Source organism: Mauremys mutica, chromosome 3 (genome assembly GCF_020497125.1).
Source record: "Mauremys mutica isolate MM-2020 ecotype Southern chromosome 3, ASM2049712v1, whole genome shotgun sequence".
NCBI classification, from domain to species: domain Eukaryota; kingdom Metazoa; phylum Chordata; order Testudines; family Geoemydidae; genus Mauremys; species Mauremys mutica.
Window position 1 is genome coordinate 152,211,028 of NC_059074.1, and position 21,397 is coordinate 152,232,424.

The 21,397-nt window shown below is 43.5% G+C and overlaps 1 protein-coding gene across 6 annotated transcripts in view; it reads right to left on the minus strand.

The window, feature by feature from the left end:
• LRFN2 (leucine rich repeat and fibronectin type III domain containing 2) overlaps window positions 1–21,397 on the minus strand; it is a 301,315-nt gene that overhangs the window by 176,086 nt on the left and 103,832 nt on the right. Inside the window, exon 1 of one of the 6 annotated variants that reach the window (XM_045008642.1) lies at window positions 13,614–13,633. The exons of the other annotated variants lie outside the window; for them this stretch is intronic. The gene's annotated coding sequence lies outside the window, so the exon portion shown is untranslated. Of the gene's footprint in view, window positions 1–13,613; window positions 13,634–21,397 lie in introns of those variants that run through there. 6 annotated transcript variants of the gene reach the window in all.

The window sequence follows — 21,397 nt, forward strand, 5'->3', positions numbered from 1 at the left end:
TCCATCCCCTCTCGCCCATTCCCAGCTTCTGGCAAACAAAGGCTACGGACACCATCCATGTCCATCCTGGTTAATAGCCATTGATGGACCTATCCTCCATGACTTTATCTAGTTCTTTTCTGACCCAGTTATAGTTTTGGCCTTCATCACATCCTCTGGCAAAGAGTTCCACAGGTTGACTGTGTGTTTTGTGAAGAAATACTTTTTTGTTTTAAACCCGATGCCTATTAATTTCATTTGGTGACCCCTAGTTCTTGTGTTATGAAGAGTAAATACTTCCTTATTTACTTTCTCCACACCAGTCATGATTTTAAAGACCTCCTTAGCTGTCTCTTTTCAAAGCTGAAAAGTCCCAGTCTTATTAATCTCTCCTCATATGGAAGCCGTTCCATACCCCTAATCATTTTTGTTGTCCTTTTCTGAACCTTTTCCAATATATCTTTTTTGAGATGGGGCAACCACATCTGCACATAGGATTCAAGATGTGGGCATACCAGGTATTTATATAGAGGCACTATGATATTTTCTGTCTTATTATCTATCCCTTTCTTAATGATTCCTAACATTGTTAGCTTTTTGACTACTGCTGCACATTGAGTAAATGTTTTCAGAGAACTATCCACAATGACTCCAAGATCTCTTTCTTGAGCTGTAGCAGCTAATTTAGACCCCATCTTTTTATATTTGTATTGAAGATTGTTTTCCAATGTACACTACTTTGCATTTATCAACATTGAATTTCATCTGCCATTTTGTTGCCCAGTCATGCAGTTTTGAGAAATCCTTTTGTAGCTCTTCACAGTCTACTTGGGACTTAACTATCTCGAGTAGTTTTGTATCATTTGCAAATTTTCCAACCTCACTGTTTACCCCTTTTTCCAGATCATTTCTGAATATGTTCAGTAGGACTGGCCCCATACAGACCCCTGCGGGACACCACTATTTACACCTCTCTCCATTCTGAAAACTGCCCATTTATTCCTACCCTTTGTTTCCTATCTTTTAACCAATTACCAATCCATGAGAGGACCTTCCCTCTTATCCCATGACATCTTACTTTGCTTAAAAGCCTTTGGAGAGAAACCTTGTCAAAGGCTTTCTAAAAATCTAACACTATATGCACTGAATCCCCCTTGACCAAATGCTTATTGACCCCCTCCAAGAGAGAAACCCTCCCTGACCACATCAGGACGATGTGCACAGAATATCTCCTTTGCTCTTGCAGTTTCGTTTAGACCTTGGAATTTTTGAAAAATAAATTGTAGAAAAGTTTAAGTAAATTCATTGCTGGTAAAGGTACCAGACTGAGTGTCCTGGAGACCAAGGTTCTCTGTGTAATCTCAGAATAGGGACAATACAGGCTATGGTGCAGCAAACTTCCCTCACACTACACCACCAATGTGCCTCAATCCTGACATGGAAGGACTATCTGTAGGGTGAAAGTTGTCATGGTGCTTAGATCCAATTATGATAGGCATTCCAGGAGTGCCCTATACATGAGTGCTATCTATGTATGTGTGTCAATACTTACTAAAGTGTCAGTAGATGGAGCTCAAGCATATGCAGCATTGTTCTTGCTCTCACCTGCAGGACCAATAAAAAAGCCTGCAAATGGCTTATCTGCAATAGGCACCTTCTCAAAAACATGACAGAAAGACTCTCTGTGAAGAGGGCTAGCTTATATTTTTAAATAATTTCTGTGGGCCTGATTTGCAAAGATGCTGAGTGATCTCAGCTTATATGGACTTCACCTGGAGTTATGGGTGATCAGCAACTCTGATAACCAGCTCCTGGGCCTACTAAGACCTACATATTCCCCTCATTCCACAGTAGAGCTCCCATGGATAATAATGGGAAGCCTACACACAGACAAATGGTGGAATGGTCCTTATACATCAACTAGACCAGGGGTTACCAACCTATGGCACACGTGCCAAAGGCGACAGGCAGGCTGATTTTCAGTGGCACTCACACTGCCCGGGTCCTGGCCACCAGTCCAGGGGGCTCTACATTTTAATTTAATTTTAAATGAAGCTTCTTAAACATTTTTAAAACCTTATTTACTTTACATACAACAATAGTTTAGTTATATATTACAGACTTATAGAAAGAGACCTTGTAAAAACGTTAAAATGTATTACTGGCACACGAAACCTTAAATTAGGTGTGAATAAATGAAGACTCGGCACAGCACTTCTGAAAGGTTGCCGACCGCTGAACTAGACTTACATGCCCTGATCATGAGCTAGTGAATATCAGTTCATGACTGGCCCTACCTGCTACGACTGTGTTCAGTATCCTCCGGGGGGGCGGGGGGGGAGGGGGAAATGATGCAGGAAATTTTTAGAACCAATCACCACAAGTCCTTTTTTGTTAGGCAATTTGCATAGGCAGCTACATACAGACAAAGTTGCAGCAAACTGCAAATTAGATGCATAATAGCACCCCAGAGGCCCTGAGTCACTACTGTTTTACTCCATTTCTTTTGCATGTAAAAAGGTTTTCTTGCAATAACATGGGCTAAGAATTTACTCTTTGGGAAAAAAAGCTAGACTAGCACAGACTCAATCTTTCATGCGGACCATATAAATATCCTAAGCAGGCCAGAAGACTGGAGTCTGACACCACTGAGTTAGCTAGATACTTTCTCTAAGGCCCATTTTCTCTCTCTGACCTTACTGCTGAAACAGCCAAAGAGATGCCAATCTGTACCAGTTGTGACAGTAGGTTGTGTGATGTGGACACTATCTCATTAGAGACTAAATTGGAACAACCCACACATTTAATATAGAGTAATGGTCATTGACCAGCCTATAGATTTCAGATTCAAGCATGTTACTTAGAACTGAAAGTCTCAGTATTGCATTACTATGGCCCTCAGCCATCCAGTCCCCCTGTTTAAGTAATTAGTTAAAGAGAGATCCTCTTACTAGATCCACACAGGCATCAAGGCAGATTGACCTGGCAGATGCACCAGTGACTGCTGCATGAGAACTGCTGAGTGATTGTAACGCCAGGAGTACAAGGCTGAAAGGTTGCCCTTGCCTGTGAATTGCACTCATGGCTCATAGCACACAGTCAGCATCTGTGTGACCCACATCCAGGTTAGTCTGGAGAGGCAAGTGATCCTGCTGATTGAGTAGCTGTGTCACACTCAGCACTGAACAAATGCTCCAGTGTAGCATTGGGAGGTGCTCAGTTACGGATGATGCCGCCCTCTTTGGTAGGAGACATACAACCAGCAACCTGACCACTTGTGGTCATTAGAAGTCCCATGGCCATTTTCATAACTGTTGGAATGCTAGCCCCCGAGTCCCAGCCAGATTGCCTTAGCTGTTCTGTTCCACTTCAGAGGAACCTGCATTTCAGGGGTAAGAAGAGCTTCCTACACAGTTTGTAAATCCATTGCTGCAGTGTTTTTGGGTTCTTTCTGGGCATTTCCCCCCCCCCCCGCTGCTCGGATGGCTCTGGGCCACTCTCATAGTTGCACAGGTGACCAAGGGTGCTGGAACTATGAATGTGGCAGCAGGGTCGGCGCTTCCATTAGGCAACCCTAGGCGGTTGCCTAGGGCACCAGGATTCGGGGGGCGGCATTTTGTGCGCTCCCCATGGGGCGCACGGGAGCTTCCGGTTCCGCTGCCATCATGCCACCGAAGAAGGACCTTCTGCCGACGTACTGCGGAAAACAGTGGCAGGCATTTGAGCAGCTCAATGACTGCCGCTGTCACCTGCGGCATTTTGGCGGAGGGTCCTTCTTCGGCGGCGCGACAGCAGCGGAACCGAAAGCTCCCGCGTGCCCTGTGGGGAGCGCACAAAATGCCATGCCCCGAATTCTGCCTAGGGCGCCAGAAATCCTGGCCCCGCTCCTGTGTGGCAGCACCCCCTGGCTTGAAGTGGTTTCCATCATATACAGGGTTTACAGTTTTGTTCAGTGGCTTTCAGCACCCCCACTATACAAACTGTTCCAGCGCCACTGCAGGTGTCTGATTGCACAGAGTTGGTAACATACCTTACCATGTGCTACAACGAACCATTTCATTTAGGGGCAGCTCTTTCCCACTACTCTGTGGACCTCAAGGCTCCTCAGACACTACAGGACTGCACTGTTTCACTGTGGATGTGAGGGGCAGGATTTGTGGATCCCATACAAAGGCTGTCCCCATCCTGCATGTTATGGAACCCACCTCTGCATCCCATGCAGTGGGGTTTGGAGTGTGAGGCATGGACAGAGATAACAGATCTGATGCTATATGTATCCGCTGGCCGTTACCTGTTGTAGAACAGGGACAAAAATGCTACAGGAGCAGCTCTGCTGTCACTCCACACCCTGAGGGGGAGGATTCTTTCCCCCCGCACTGCTGGAGAGAACTCCATGAAAAGCACAGCTACTAACAGTTCACTGGAGTCCAAGGAGTCTCTACTGCCTTTTGGTTTAAAGTGGTGTTCATGATATGTCAAAGCTCTATATACAGTGATGAGTCACACTGGCACCATGAGAACTTGGCTGGCAAATGCAGCAGCCGTTCTGTACTCAGAAAAGCTCTCACACAGCCTCAGGCTCTAATCAGCCATTTTACTGGGAAAGGGAATTGCCGCCAGAAACTTGGGGTTATCCTCAACTCTTTACAAAGTGTCATCTTCCACCTAGACAGGTAGCAGTGAAAGACAGAGGGGGACCTTGATTTAATGCCTCAGATGAAGAATGCTAGCACTCTGCCATTGCAGTACCCCCTACCGCTTGCAGCGCAACATTAGCTAGGGCTGCTGCCTTATGTCCTGCCATGAGGCTGGTTCTGGAACTCCCTATGGCTATGGGGCTCAGACACAAGTGTTATGATTCAGTACAGCCATACAAATCACACCAGTGCCTACTGTAGTAACAGTAGTATCGAGAAGCATATTCCTACCTGCAGGTGGGCCACACTGAAATGTACCGACATGCTCACCAGTCCTCCTGTGCTCAACCAGAAGTGATACAATGCAGACACTCAAAAGCAAAACAACCCCACTAAAACAAGCACATCCATCTGTTAAATCACAATAAAAGCCCTTGTAGCTGAAAGTTTGTGTGGTATTTGCTTTAGTTAATGGCAAAATGGTTCTTTAAAACAAGAGCAAAGTGGCATGCATTTTTTAAGCAGTACTTCTTCCCATATAGAGACACAGCAGCCAAAATGTATTACCCCAATATAATGCCTCCACTTCTGAAAACGAGCATCTTCAAGCAAATTAGAGTAAGCTGTGTGTTTTAAAACATTGAAAATAACTGTCAGCCTGTCGTGCCCTCCCCCCTCCAGTTCTCTCTTCAGAAAAGGGAGAAAAGTCAGGGACCCTATTAAGTCCATTGGTAAGTTTGCTCTGTCAAGCTAATCAGCCTTGGGAATGCTCAATCATCAACAGGCTAGGTCCCAACAACTAGATTTAAAAGTGAACCAATACTGTTAACAATGAACAAACGTTCACGTCACAAAAAGTACCCTCTCACCCAAGTGGCACCCTCGTTATCACAGCAGAAGTGCCAATCACTGAAGGCTAATAAACTCCTCCCTCACCCAGGTCAGGGTTGTGGTTCTACAGATACACTTAGTTTCCATCTCTGTCAACCCTACAACTATCAGCAGTGCTGACTCCATTTTTAGAAAAATAGATAGAAAGATGGGCCAGTCTCTTCCTGCAAACTGGGGGGGAGAGTGAGGGGAGAGACAAGAAAACATATCATACACCAGAAAACAGGTCAGGGTAACCAATGATTCCATGTTCTGCAAGGGTGCCTCGTTGGGTATTAGAGCCACTCAAATTTGCTTTACTGTTTTCTCAGCCACACCACTCATGAGCTGACCCTCTTGCCCCATAAACACATATCTTGTATTAAAGTAATTTATAGTGATAGCCCTCAAAACATTCAGAAACAGTCTGAAATGTGAAGGTCTTTATCCAAAGTTTTCAAGGTCTCCTTCCTAGCACCTTCTCCCAAGTTGTGTATGAAACCTCTACCCTCAATTCCTTTTCTTCCCCCCAACCTCCACACTTTCATTTTCTTGATGTCCATTTCCCTTTCTCTGGGTGAAACTCACCTCTTTTAAGACTTCAGTAGGACTTAAGCAGTTCACAGACCTAACATGGTGTGACAGCTAGGTTCCAGACACTGTAGCAGGAGAACAGAAGGTTTAAACCTCAAAAATGAGCAGTTGAATTGCAACTGATTGCATACGGTTTTATCGTACTATAAAAGTATATTGAGTAGGGTCTTTTATGAAAGCTTGTAATGTTCTGAATTTGATGGTCATTAGGAAATATGTATATAGACTGTGGTGATCTATGTACGTACTGATGTATATAAAAAACTGTTTTTATAATTTGTAGTACAACTTCAACTACATCTCATAGCAGGGAAGGGTACCTCCCAAGCCAAATGTCTACATGAAACCAGCTCCAGGTAACCATCCATTGTCCAGCCCAGGAAGAGAAAATAATGGGCCATTAGAATTAATTAGAATTAATAAGGCGGCATTGAGATTTCCTGTCTATCAAATCAAGAGGGAATTTCTCCAATCTGACTAACCGTGGACATGGGAGCAAGGGGGAGGAAAAAGACTTTTTTTAAAATCAGGCTAGTGACTGAGAACTTGAGAGTCTTGAGGCAGGAAGCAGCCGGTGAATGCTGGGTCCCCCTCTACAGCTAGCTGATGCACTAAGAAACTTGTAAGGCAAAAGGTGACTTGTATTAGAAAAAGGATTTTATCTAATACAGAAGTGTAATGCCTTAGGTTGCGTCCTTTGTTTATTTTCTGTGTAACTTGTATAGGTTAGCCCTCCCTCGCTATTTCATCTTTGAATCTGTGGTGTTTCTATTAAATAAACTTTGGTTTACTTTTTGTCCCAAGCGGGTCTCTGTTCTGCAAATTGTGTAACATGCAGGGGTGAAAGTAAAATTGACTCTTACCAGTACAGGGTTGGCTCCGCCCCCCCAGAAAGGGTGAGGACTCTTCCTGAAGGTGCGGGGCTAGGGGTCAGCATCCCCCAGCCAGCCCATCCGCGCTGCTTGGCCCACACCACCCGGGGCTCTACGGGGATTTAAAGGGCCTGGGGCTCCGGGCACTGCCATGGTAGCAGTGGTGGCAGCCAGAGCCTGGGCCCTTTTAAATTGCCAACCCCAGGGCAGCTGCTCCTTTTGCCACCCCACCACCCTGTTGGTGGCTGGGGCAAAAGGGGCAACAACATTAAAGCACTGCTGGGTCCTTTGCCACAGCAGCACTTTCAAGTGAGCTGTACGGGCCAGTACCGGCGGCCACCTTTTACCGGTACACCGTACCAGCCCGTACCGCCTTACTTTCACCCCTGGTGGAGTATATGCATCAAAGTTAACTGAAAACCGGCAGACTGGTTTCAGAACTACCAGGGTAACAAACTACAGGGGAACAGTCCAAATGTCTGGTAGTTAGGCACTCAGGAGAGACATGAGACTGGAAGGACTGTTGGTGTCACCCTGTAATGAGTAACTAAGCTGGTGAACACCAGGGTGAGACCTTACGCTTGTGGGCTGGCACAGAAACCTCATGTGGGCCCTCTGAAAGGTGTTGAATTTCACCCTCTGTGGAATCACACTTCTGATTCCTCAGGTCTTTCAGTCCCCAACAAGTCCCCTGAAGCTCAACTCAGTCCCTTCTCTCTGGCCCCATGTGCATCTCTTACCTATAGTGAGATCACATTGTGTGTGTGGCAGGGAGAGGAAAAAGGGTTAAATGGCAGAAACTTCCTCTTTGTTGGACTCTGCCTAGCTTGTCCAAATCAATTCTCTCACCTTCTGGAGCTTCCATTTCTCAGACACCGCACACCGTAAACACTCGTCTCCTCCCAATCTTCTGATCATGAGATTAGGTGACAAACATTTTAGCTCAGATTGCCAGCTCTGCTGAGGTCCAGGGATGATTTTCAGCAGAAGTAGGATGTCCATTGGAAGTCACGGAAAGAGAAGTGAAGTATTTATCCAACCACTGTCAACCCATAATTGAAGGTTTGGGTTCACTTCAGTGAGATTTAAGATGAGGGTCAGGCCATTTTATCTCTTCCCCGAGTAAGTCTTCCCCTTTCCCATTCATTTATAAAACAAAACTAACCTGTTGTATGGCTTATCAAGCTGAAACAACATGTATCATTAGCAAACAGAGTGAGTAAGTTACCTTAGTCGAAAAAGACATTGATCGAACAATTTGTATTCTAGATCTCATGCATTAAAGCTCTCAGAAAAACATTTTACACATGTGTAAGTGCAGGTTTTCTATGCTTACAGAAAAGTCTTTCAAGGCTGTGGCTGATAGGAAAGAGCATACTGTGTTGAATAGAGATGTTCTACCCTAGAGCATGTGTATTACTTTAAAATGGTCCTTGTCTGTGCAGCCGCACTAAGTATTTTAAAAAGTCAATAAATACTTTATAGCAACTTTTGTCAGTAGATCCCAAAGTGCTTTGCAGTCTTTAATATATTTGTCTTCACAACACCCATGTGATGCACTGCTATTAGCTCCATTTTACAGATGGGAACTGTGACACAAAGAGGCTAAGTGATTTGCCCAAGGTCACTCAGGAAGTCTGTGACAGAGCAGAGAATTGAACCCTCATCTCCCAACTCCTAGGAACATGCCTTAACTGGTGGACCATCCTTCCTCCCATTACTGGTGGAAGACATTCGACTGGCAGCCTTGGATGTTATAACCTGATCCTGATTTCATTTACCCTGATGTACTTGACCATTGGACTTGAGTGGATGCTTTATTTATCCACAAAAAACACACAGCAATGCAAGCTTCCCATGCATTCTCATGCCATAATCCTTCAGTTCATCAAAAAGTTCCAGGCTGTAAGCATGTACAGTAAAGTTATGACACAATCACTGTTAAGAGACTGGTCTTTCTTTCTTATCCCTATCCACATAACATGCATCAGAGTGACAAAAGATTATACCCCACAGAAATGGACCAAGGCAGAAGCCAATATCTCCAGCTAAAAATAATGCAAATCCAAACACTTGTATCAAGTCTTGCCTTGCATATCATACAGAGTTCCAATCCCACAGTAAACACAGTCACAAAAATATAATAGGCGCAAGTCTCATCTTATTTATACCAGTTTTCAACCTCAATTCATTTAAACAGATTCACTCCTTACACCAGTCACATGAGAGGAGAATAAGGCAATATAAATTAGAACATCCATTACAGAAACCAAACGCAGACTTCAAACAACTTCTTCAAATGCAGCCTCAAGTTATGATGCTCCCTGCAATGCAGAAGATAAGGATCAAATGCTCACAAATAGGAGGCAGGAAGAAGAGGAGGTTACACATGGTTAGGTTCTGGCCAATCCAATTTGCCATGTCAGGCTAATATGCTATGGGTCACATCTCTGACTCTCCTTTCCTCTAGGGAGTCAATGGTAATACCACCAGTTTGTTGCTAGAGCCAGCTTTCTGGTGAGGAAGATGTTAAAGGTCAGAATGCATAAATTCATCTGCTTTTCTCAGGACACTTTTTTCTTTCCTTCTCAGTCAGTGAGCATAAAGTGCTGCGGGGAGATGGAAAGCGGCTCTTATTTTGTTGACTCTGCTCTTTTGGGTAAGTTGTGGGGTCTCACTGCAGTGGCTCAGAGGCAGGCAACTGAGATTGGATGCTTGCCAGCACCTGTATTTGAATCTGTACAATTCCTCCACCTACCCTAAAAGGGGAAGTTGGAAGGCTTTTCCTTTCATAATGAGCCAGTCATTTACAACTCCAGATTTCTTCTCGTTTACAAACAGAAGACACTGAAGTCAGAGGGCTAGTGTACACTACCGTGCTGCACCGATGCTGCTGCACCGCTGTTGTAGACATGCTACGTCCAAAGGAGAGAGCTCTCCCATCGGCATAATTACGCCACCTCAACGAGAGACGGAGCTATTTCAGCAGGAGAGCGTCCCCTGTTGATATAGCGCGGTGCGGACACCGCTTTAAGTCAATGTAACGTATGTTGCTCAGGCATGTAGCCTTTCGCACCCCTGAGCAACGTAAGTTACATCAACTTAAGCCAGTGCTTTTAAAAGTTTGGGTCATGACCAAGCACTGGGTTGAGGCACATAAGGCACTGGGTCGCCTTGCTCAATGACCCAGCGGCTCTGGCCAGCATCGCCAACCAGGACAAAAGTTCCATCAGCGGTGCTGCCCAGCTAAGGCAGGCTAGTGCCTACCTGCTCAGACACTGCACTCTGCCCCAGAAGCAGCCGGCAGCGCTGCCCCCTGCCCCAAGAACTGATTCCACACTCCCATTGGCTGGTTCCCAGCCAATGGGAGCTGGGAGGCGTGCCTGCAGGCTCCTCCTCCTAGGAGTCAGACCTGCTGCTGGCCGCTTCTGGGGCACAGTGTGGTCCGCGGTGCCAGGACAGGTGGGAAGCTACGCTGCTGACCAGGAGCAGTGGGAGGTACGTCTGCAACCCAGCCCCGCACCCCAACCCCCTGCCCCAGCCCAGAGCCCCCTCCCACACCCCAAACCCCTCATCCCCAGCTCTGTTGGGGCGCAGGCATGAACAATTTTCTTCAACTGGGTCCCCAGAAAAGAAGTTTGAAAACCACTGACTTAAGCCATGATGTAGACAGGCCCTTAGGTAAACCAGTCCCATGGCTTTTACACTATTGTATATTATAGCATTAGAGGTTATGTATGGGTACACGGACCAGCCACTCAACTGCATGTACCTTAGCCGAGTTTCAGAACTGTATTGACTTATAGAGCAGAGAGGACAGTAAACAAGCTATTTGCGCCCCATTTATCAATATCATAATTTGAGTGTTTGTAATATTGCATAAAGTCACTGAACCCTTTTACAGAAGAGAGAAAGAGAGAGGGAAAATGACAAGCATGGAGTGAAAGGTATGGAAATCTCATGCAGATTAATACTAATTGTACATTAATAATACCACATTACCTTTCATCTTGAAGTATTTTTAACAGCTTTGTACATACTATAATCCACCTACTGGTTGGAGAGATTAGAAACTGGAATAAACTAGTTAGTATGTGTGTGTGTCACCACTATCCTCTACTGGATGGAATCAAAACCACTCAAGCAGGTTTCATAGGCATTATACTGCTAACAGCTAATGGTGATTCTCCTTTAGCTCAAACGGTGAGGGTCTCTTTTTTAGGCAGGAGGACCTATGTTTTTTCCTTGCTGTTGCCCTGAAGCTCTGAGCCACCATGGCATTCAGCATGGTGACCACTATGGAATCCCATGTGGTCACAGTTTTATTATAATATACATGTCATCTTCTGTTCCTACATAAGAAAAGATAATGACTTTTGACATCTTTATTGGCTGCCCCTTGTTGCCACAATTATTATAAAAATGCTTTGGATTATAAAAATTGTTTATCATCAAGTTCTAGAGATCCAGATGGCTCAAGGGATTGGAACCTTGACAGAGACTACATAACTGGCCTGAATCTTTCCCAGATCAATAATTAGCAGAGGATTGCTGCACTCTGTTCACTGGTCTATGAGAAAAGAGCGGATGGTCTCACTTCAGTATCTAGGAGACATGTACGCACTGCACAAAAAACAGTGTCACAAAAGTAGGGCAACAACAAATCTGTGGCCTCATACCTACTCAGACAGCATGAGTATCTGGTAAACCCACACAGTGGGATCATAAAGAATAGCACTCCTGACTCTGAAGAATTAGGGTCTCTGGGATAAAGGGGGACAAGGGCTACCTGGGCAGTTCTGCACCTAGTCAGCAGAGGCAGTGGTGCGATGCAGGCACACACATGCACACCCCCACTCCTACTGGCAACAGGATGGTTCACTTTAAGTGTCCATCTACATTTTGATTGCTTATCTGAACCACTTAGAACTCCAACAGAGTTTGAGCCTTCACAGGAACAGGCCCTTTCTTCATGTCATCACCACATCGTGAGACAAACAGAAGAGTTTTGTCCAAGGAACATGCCAATTTTACCTAAAACGTTTTGACCCAAAGCAGGAAAGCTCTCCCAGGCTACCCAACTCCCCACATAGCCAGCTCCCTAGCTGGCCAGAGGATGGGCTGCCCAGGCTGCTTGGATCAGCTAGCTGAATCCCTATTCTGAATTTTAAAAAGAGCAAGCTTTTGTTTTGGTTCTTCCCAAATGAAATTTTCCTAACATTTCTGTTCCACGGAAAATTTCACATTTTTCACATATTGTTCCAATTCTGAATGGAAAAAAAAAGTCAGATGTGAAATTTCCTGCAGGGTGCAAATTCCAATTACAGTGTCATTTTTGGTATTTGCTTCTAGTCTTGCTTAAGATACCCAGAGAAGAACCCGCTTCATGGAATGTCAGTACCTGCCTTTTGGGTCTGATCTGCAAGCAGGATGTGTAGCAGCTTTTGAAAACTAGAGATAATGAAGAAAATACTTCTGAAATATTTGAAGTTCAGAAAAGGCTCATTTCAGACATAGGCTCCAACTCTGGATGTAGATTAGGGATGTAGATTAGGGTTATGCTGGGACGGGTTGTTTGGAGTCTCTCCTATTGAAGCTGCTCCATTTTGCATCAATTCATAAATATTCATTGGGTCAGAGAAACTGAGAATGACAGTTTTCTGAAGCTGGCCCTAAATTTTTCTCCCCCTAGCCTAAACAAATTGGGTCAAATTCATGAATAGTTCCAAGTGCATTTTTAAGCAAATAAACTAATTGTCTGATTCCTCCCCACACCCAGCTTTAATATTTACCCTCCTTTGAGAAGCAGTTTGAGATCAACAGATGAAAGGTGCTACGTGAGAGCTTGGTGTTTAATTTTTGGTTGGGTTAATTGTAATAGTAATAAACAAGGAAAAATAAATTATTCAGTTTCAAATTCATGGCATTTGAAATCACCTCTGTGCAAAGGGGGAACTTGAGGTCTGTGCACAAATTAAACCCCATTTAAGCTCTAGTTTGAGAGGTTATATGGGACTGAAGTGGTGCATAAGCCTCACGTCCCTTTGCACCAGGGTGAATTGCACCTACAGTGAGGATGTGTCTAGATTGGGTGGGAGGGGAGTCAAAAGCCCTAACTTGAACTCAACCTCTTTTCCTAATCTAGACAACATCTAAATAGGGATCACTGATGGCCAGAAAGTTTGATGAGAAGAAAGAATGGCCTTGGATATGAGAACTGAGACAGAATAAAAGGCAATTTCATCCTGTGGACAGAACAATAATTCAGAAAGTCTGCTTGTGGGGGGAGGATTTTGTAAATTACTGTGGATAGTTCAATACTTCTAACTGTGTTAGAGTCAGGTAACATTGTTCTTTCCTGTAGAGTGGATGCTTTCCTAAAGTTACTACTAATCATGAATCTGACAGCTTTCCTGGCCTCTCCTTGACTTTCTGACATGAATCTGTAGGTTTCTTAATCATTAGAAGGGGCATCGTGTAAAGATCCTGGCGTTGGGAGCAGACTACAAACATTGCCACAAGGAATCATCATGTTCTGTGATGAATGAAGTGAAGACTAAAGAATACCAATGAGGACTGACCACAGGAGAACCTAGCAAGTTTCCTTTTCTCATGCAACCTGTATCCATTTTCTCTTGTTTAGGAGAAGAAGACTTCATACCTCCAGATGGATCTGCACCAAGGTGGAGATCTCTCTTTTCACTTGAAATCTTCAGAGGAATAAACAAAATCCACTTTTAATAGCAGTAAACACCAAGTAATACAGAGGGAGGCAGGGTGCATCACTGTTATTTTATACAACATCTCTTGTAGTTGAAATACCACCAAGTACAGGGCTGCTTAGTGAAACAACAAATTAGGCCTCATAAATCAAGCGATTATATTTCAGTAGTTTAGTAGATTGCCAACCACTATAATTTGAGATTTTTTTCTGCTACTTTGGTTTACTCCTTAGCTGTGAACCCTTTTTAAATATTCCTGGAAGGATTGATGCCAACATCAGAAACGCAAGGAATTCCAGACCAAACTAACTTGAGTGCAGGAGGGTCACAACCTCCTTGAGTTATGTACCAACAGCCTCCCATATTAAACCAATCAGGTAGTGCTTTCATTGCACTTAGCCACTCATTTCATGGAGATTTATTAAGATGGTGAACAACAAGTGAATAAATACCAATTACCAAGGGTGTATTTATTGAATGTTAGGAACTCTGTAGCAGACATGTACAAGTTTGTGTCATTATCAGAATCCATTCGATAGCTAAGGAAACCCAAATCCATATTTTATTAATCAAAATGAAGAAAAATATAGAATTCTGTATTAGTCTATTTACCACAGGAGTCAATCTCTACATACCCTCTAGGAGAGGCCGGGGGTGGTGGGGGGGGACCCAAACCAAATAAACAAACATGAAGAGATTCATAATGGTGTGTTATAGTTAAACACACAGATATTCAGTTTACAGTAACAGAACCAGATAACATCTGACATGTGAGGAGCTGGTCTCTAGGCTCATCAGAAAACTCCTTCATAGCATGAGGGGGTGGGGGGGGAAACCCAAACCAAACAAAACAAAAAAACCCAAACCAACCTCTGTCTGTTCATTGTCTCTGATGACAATGGCAAAAAAACTGCCTGCTGGAAAATAAAAGGCATTAAGCAAAGGAAACTTTTAAACTGGCATACAGAAAAGCCGAGGAACTTAATCAAATTGGGAAGAGGTAGTGTCATATTACAGATGGATACAATACAAAATGCCGTCTGGCCTAGGGAGTGAATCAGTTAGGCACCAATCTATTTCTAAGTCTCAAACAATAAAACCAACTGTTTTGTGAGGTGTGGGGGGGAGAGAGACAAGGGGAAAATGCATACAATCAACCAAAATACTCCCAGTTGAAGTCAAATGGGACTATTTACCACTGACTTCAATTGGAACAGAATTAGACCACTTTTGAAAGTCCCACTTTAAGGATGCTTTCTCAGAAGGACAACTGGTCATTAGGAGCTCAGCTCCCACAGATTTTAAGTACCAAAATAGAGGGTTATTTGAAAATCTGACTGTAAATTATCACCATCTATGGTCACAAAATTAGTGGTATCTGAACATTTATATGAATTAAACATTGCTTGCTCTTGTGCATGTGAAAAATGAAGACAAAAGGAATGTGATCCCAGTCGTTTGAAATTTGGTTTCTAGTTTACTGAAATCTCTCTGAATAGGTTTCCCCACCGCCACCCAATATTCATCACCTCTTCTCATGATGTTGGCAGTGTTAATGCCAACTAAGTCCCTCTCTGAAACAGCTGAATCTCAGGGAAGCCAGATTTTAAAAATTAAATAATGTTTTTATTTTTTTATCATCCATCATTGCTGGGCTTTGAAAGACTTTGGAACTTGAAACGAATAAGAAATATTGTTTAATCTGAAAAGCTGGCTTCTCCGAAATAGCCAGATTTTTATAAGCAACTTGGAAGAGGACTGCTGATAAGAATCAGAGCAACCAGAGGTTTCAAGGACAACCCCTGAGAGACTTATGGGTTTTGAACTCTTGCATGTTTCTAAAGCCTTTACTACTAATGTTATTTTCAAAACTTGAGGGAATTGGGGTGGGGGAGGAAGGAGACTCTTAGGTTCCCTCCTTCCACCCCAAACATTTTTCTTAGAAGAAAATATGTAGAAACAGGATAATTTAATGGAACAGTGCCAAGATAAATCATCTGTCCCCAAATTTAGACCTGTGTTAGTAAAAGCAACATTTTAAATGATGAAAAGTGAAAGGATTTTAACATTTTGTACTTTTCACCATTTATGCTGCTTATTTACCTTTGGTCAATTTGATCAGCAAAACTACACTGGTCAGTTTCACTTCCTGGCTCTACCACACACACTGTTAATGGATAGTGAGAGACAAGGAACCATCCTGAGGCTAATCCCACAGGGAAGGAGGAGACTCCACAGAGAGACAGGACTTGCTAGACTTGGAGATTGGTCTTAACAGGCAACTACACCATGAGTGACCTAAGTACCCTAAAGACCGGAGGAGTCTATGGTAAAGATGGGACTCCAACTCAGCTATATGCTAGCAACCTCTGGCCCAAGGGACATGGGGTGAAGGCATTATATTATTTGTTTTTAATATTTGTATTGAAACAGGGAAGATGTAGCATGATGAGTGGAACTGGAATCAGAGGGCCCATGCTCCCTGGAGGGGCTGTTATTGACATGAAAGCAGGGAAACACAAGCAGTGGAATTAGGCTGGAAGTAACTCCACCACAGAGTTAGAGCAGTGCCCAGGGTTTAATAAAGTTTCACTTATTCAACTTAACCCGCATTCCGATTTGCTCTGTGCTAATAAAACACAGAAAATGTTTATCTGATTTTTAAATAGAGCAAAAATTTAAAAATGCCAATATTTTCTGGCTTGTTTCCAATTACCACCAGCATGGGTGCAGAGGGACTGGAGGCAACAAAGATTCAGTGTTGTCAACTCATGTTTTTATTGTGAGTCTCATGATATTTAGTTTTTTTCCGTAAAGCCACAGTTCCTGGATTTGTGCAATAGGAGAGAATCTCAGATATATTTTTTTTAAGTAAGCCTTTAGCCCTCATGGTTCAGGGGATGTCATGTTCTTCTTTACCAGACATGGACTGGTCACAGAGATTGCCGATACCAGATGTGATCATCATAAGATCTTTTAAATGCTCCGCTAGCTATGACTAAGGTTCGTTTAACTAGGATATGTTACACACAGCACCACCTAGTAGCTGAGCAGTATTATACAGGTTAGCGTTTCATTACAGGAGAAAAATTTAAAAACATGATCCATGTGCACCCTAAAGGCTCAGAAACCTAATAAAATAAGCCTAAAATGTATTATTGTGCAAAAAACAATCTTATGCTTTTTAAGCCAAACTCATGATTTTATAAGGCCTGAGTGTAAGGTCTTATGTTCTAGAAGTAGAGCAGGGGCTACATGACTGATGCGCCACCCACAAGGGAGAAAGTGGGCAAAGAGCAGGTTGGGGAGTAGCTCCATCCCTCTTATCCCCACGTGCTAGCCAGCAGAGCTGGCTGGACACACGTGCGGGAGCATGCTGCACCCTACGAAGAGCGGTAGCAGTTTGCTTCTCCTCAGTGCAGCAGGGTAGCTCCAGTGAAGTTGTGCTTCGGAGGGGTACACAGTCTTGCTGAAAGTAATTTATAATTACTCAGGTATGAATTGTTCAAAAACTTAGTCTTAGGGATGAGATGCATCTTTTTCCCCTCTCTCCATTTAGTGAGACAGAAATCTCACACAGACAGGTCTCGTCAGTGCTGGCTCTCTAGAAAGAGCCCCCACAAAAGGCATAAGGCTGCTCTTTTGCATCTCCTAATCATTCATGACAGACAATGATGGAAAGCAAGAGCCAAGCAATGCAAGTCAGGTGAATTAAGCTAGCCTGATTTGCATATTACGAGATGAAGCTCTTCATATCGCTCCCATGAAGGAAGCTATCATTGCAAGGAGCGGCCATTCCCAGCTGTTATTTGCCAAGCCAATGCCATCGAGATGGGATGATTTCACTTAAAGACAAAGGGAGGGCAGCTACTTTTAAAATGATTGCTATAATTTTAAAACTGAATGACAGTTAACGTCTCCTTCTTCCCCTACAGCACATAATTGAAGCAATATCACCACCACCTCATTAGCAGAAGTTGTAAGCTTTGAAAATATTCCTTAAAGCACCACTGATACTGCTTGGAGAACTTTGAAATAAAACCATGGTATTTAGGAGTAAATTTAGTTGTGTCACATTTTCTGACTCAGACAGAAAGATCTTTGCATTATAATCGATAGTGAGAACAGCAACAGCATTCTGCAGCTAAAAAAAAGACTTTTGATTACAGGAATTGCCCACAAACTGGGCCTGATTTTCAGCCATGCTGCTCCTGTACCTTCCATGGACTTTAAATGGAGGTCAAGATGCTCTACAGCTCTGGAAAAAAAATGCATGCCTCAGGATTGCCCTCCAAACATTTCCATTAGTCCAGCAGCATGCACGTATGCTCTAGGGCCTTCTAGCTATCCCCCAAAGCAACTCCCATTGGCACACTTTCTTGCTTTGGAGCTTACTTGCTCTTGAAATCATAATCCTTTACTTGTGATCTCAGAGTTTGCTTTGAATCAGTTATTTCTAAACCCCTTTGTCTATTCCTATTACGATACTGATGATGACTTCAACTAACAATAAAGCTGATCAAACCTTGCAGCCAAAGACAATGCTGTATCTAAGCAATATGGGTGAAATCTTGGCCCCTACTGAAGTCCCTGGCACTGCTCCCATCAGCTTCCATGGGGCCAGGATATCACCCCATGGGTACAAGTACACCACTACCCATGAGGTCATCATGTTGTGTCATGACGTGGAACATCACACAGTGCGCTGAATGATATTTGGGTTAAGATACAAGTGCCTTGAAACCAGGCCAGAAATGCTCATGGGTGTTAGCAAAGGGATAGCTGCTTCCTGAGTCTACTGGGTCTCTCAGACTTTTCCTGTTGCATCCCTGTAATGCCTCCTTTCTTCAGCAGGTGGCATAACGCAATAACTGGGATTTTCCAATTCCTAATATGGTATAAGCATAGGAAGCCGGTGAACTGCTAATTAACAATGCTCCTGTTTCTATGCAAACATCTGTAGATGCTAGATATAAAAAGAGAGCCCTATCAGGCCATCTAGTCCATTTCCCCAGTCTCTACTAATGCAATTTTTTTCCCCTGAGGTACATTTTCTAATGATTTCTTTACCAGTCTGCTTTGAAAGTCCAACCATTGGGATTTCCACCAGCTCCTTTGGGAGACTATCCCCAGCCTAATAAATCTCAGTGAGAAAAACCTTTCCTGATGTTCAGCCTAAACCTTGTGGTTTTGTCCCCTGGATTTTTCAGGAAAACCAAGAGAAAACCATGCCAGGTGCCTCAGCACATTTGTCTCTAAGTAGAACTCTGTCTCCACGTTTTCTGGGAGGCATCAACACTTCTTCAAATAGCCCTATTAATAAGATAATTGACACAGTCTGCTCCTAGGGGGCAGCTTGGGGTTTTTGACACCTGATTACAAAGGAGCCTAAAACAAGCCCCCCCCCCCCCCCGTCTTGATTGGAGATACATCAAGAGCGTTAGAGGTGACACTCGGTGCCCCAAGGAAAGAAAGGGCAGCAGAGCCAATCCTTCTAACATGCACATGCTCAAGGTCAAGATGTGATGGTTAACATCATGTGTCTCATAGCAGGCAGGCTCCCCTGTGTGCATGCTTCATTTATTTCAGAGACCTTCAAGTCAGCCAGAAGACATTACAAAACACAGGCTAAGAAATTCCCTCTTGGACCCTGGGAGTGCACATAGCATGACCCAGTCTTTCCTTGGTTTTGTACAATAGATAAACAACAGCTGAAGAGCTATGAAAACCTAACGAGAGAGACTTATCCATGGAATTCCTGGGAAGAGAAGCAGCCTAATGAAACAGCATTTTCATATCTGAGTACATCAGAACCATTCTGGATCATGGGTAAATATATGTCTACTATTATTTTCATCTCTTATTTACATGCGAGTCTCATAACAGGAAGGCAAAAGGAAGGAAGGTTATAGTTAAGGCACAAGGCTGGAGGTCAGGAAACCTGTTATCCATTCACAACTTTGCCAGATTTTCTGAGTGACCTGAGGCAAGTCACTTTGCCATTCATCTTAATCAGTCGTACTACCCCCTGCCCTGGAAGTTGAAAGGCTGAATTCATTAATGTTTGTAAAGTACTTTGAGATCCTTGGGTGGAAGTTGCTCAAGAAACAAAGTACTTTGACCCAGATTTGTAAACGTAATTTAGCCATTGCTGTGCTCAGTGTCGCAATGTGTAACCAATTTACAAGCCTAAGCCTCTTTTTCCAAAGGGATTTAGGTACTTAGAAGCAGGCCCAGGTTGGTAAGTAAATTAGGAGTTTATAGAGAAACAGTAACTAACAGCAGCTATGGAGTATAACTTCCATCTAAACAGGAGTGAAGCCACATAAGGGCTAATTATCCACTCCAGCCGGAGAGCATGTTAATGCCAATAACCTCTCATGATCAATGATGCTGACAGAGCTAGTCAAATTAGCATTGGTATTGCACTCTTAGCCACTGCCAGGAGATTACTGACCAGTGCCACTGAAAGTGGTTTCTGCTTCATGCCCAGAAACAAGTAGTGACCACTGCTTCCCCAATGCAGCCCCATTCTAAACACCAGATGCAAAATGTGTCCAGCTCTGAGTGGAGCCAAAACCCACCTGGGGCAGCCCCCATGATATTCTGAGTCAAACCAGCAGAGTCAGCGTCAACATGGGCACTGAAGTCAAGCCTTGGTGCCTTCAGTGCCCCAATGGGCTGCCCTGGGCAAACTGGAAAAAGTATAGGACAGTCACCCAGCGCAACTAGTCATTTTGCTGTCACTAGTTAACAGTCTGCTCCACCTGTGCGGTATTACTTGCATATCGCAACTCAAAAGGTGCATATGGCACTTCGCAGACTAATGAAATATTCCTGCCCTAAAACGTTTACAACCTAAAGTACAGAACACAGCAGGAAACTAACTGAGGCACAGGGAGAGGAAACCACTTGCCCATGGTCAGTGAGTAGGCCAGTGGCAGAGCCGGGAATAGAAATCAGTCTGAGTCCCAGTGCTCTTTCTACCTAGTGACACTGGCTAGATATTGTAACTTTAAAAAAAAAATCCCCCCTCTCCCCCCAAAAATCCTTACTGGAAAGATTTTTAAAACTAGACTGGAAAGAAAACCAGAAAGCATGCTGCCAGTTTCACTCCTGTATTGGCCCAGGGAGATCGACCGGATAACACAATGGGACTTTTCCATCTCTAGTTTGTATGACTAATTACAGCACTAATGATTACACTGTGAATTGCCAATTACTCACCAAAACTACTTCCCTTCCACCAGTCTAGTTAAGCCACACAGGAAACTAAATAAAGTCATGAATGAATGAATGATGTAACAGACCCCAGGGATTCACAAATCACTGGCTTTTATGGATGGCATCAAGGGTAAACCTTCTATATTTTATGACCACTACTGTACTTGTTTCTCTTATGGACTGCATATACTAATCACAATGATTGTCTTAGAAGATTTATAGTTGCTTCTCATCTTTACTATAGTTATTAGCAGCTTTAAAAAATATATATCAAAAAAACAAGTTAATATGAGACCAGGAAATTCAGAGCAGAGGGGTCAGAAATAGGAATTTTTCCATGGGCTGCAACTTTGTTTACCTGAATGTCAGAGGGACACACACTCAATATATTTGTGTAATTAAGTGAATTATTAATGCAACTAATAGACATTAAGGGACAAGACCCTGTTTTGGGTAACTGAGGCTGGTATACACTCCACATCACTAGGGGCTGGATTCT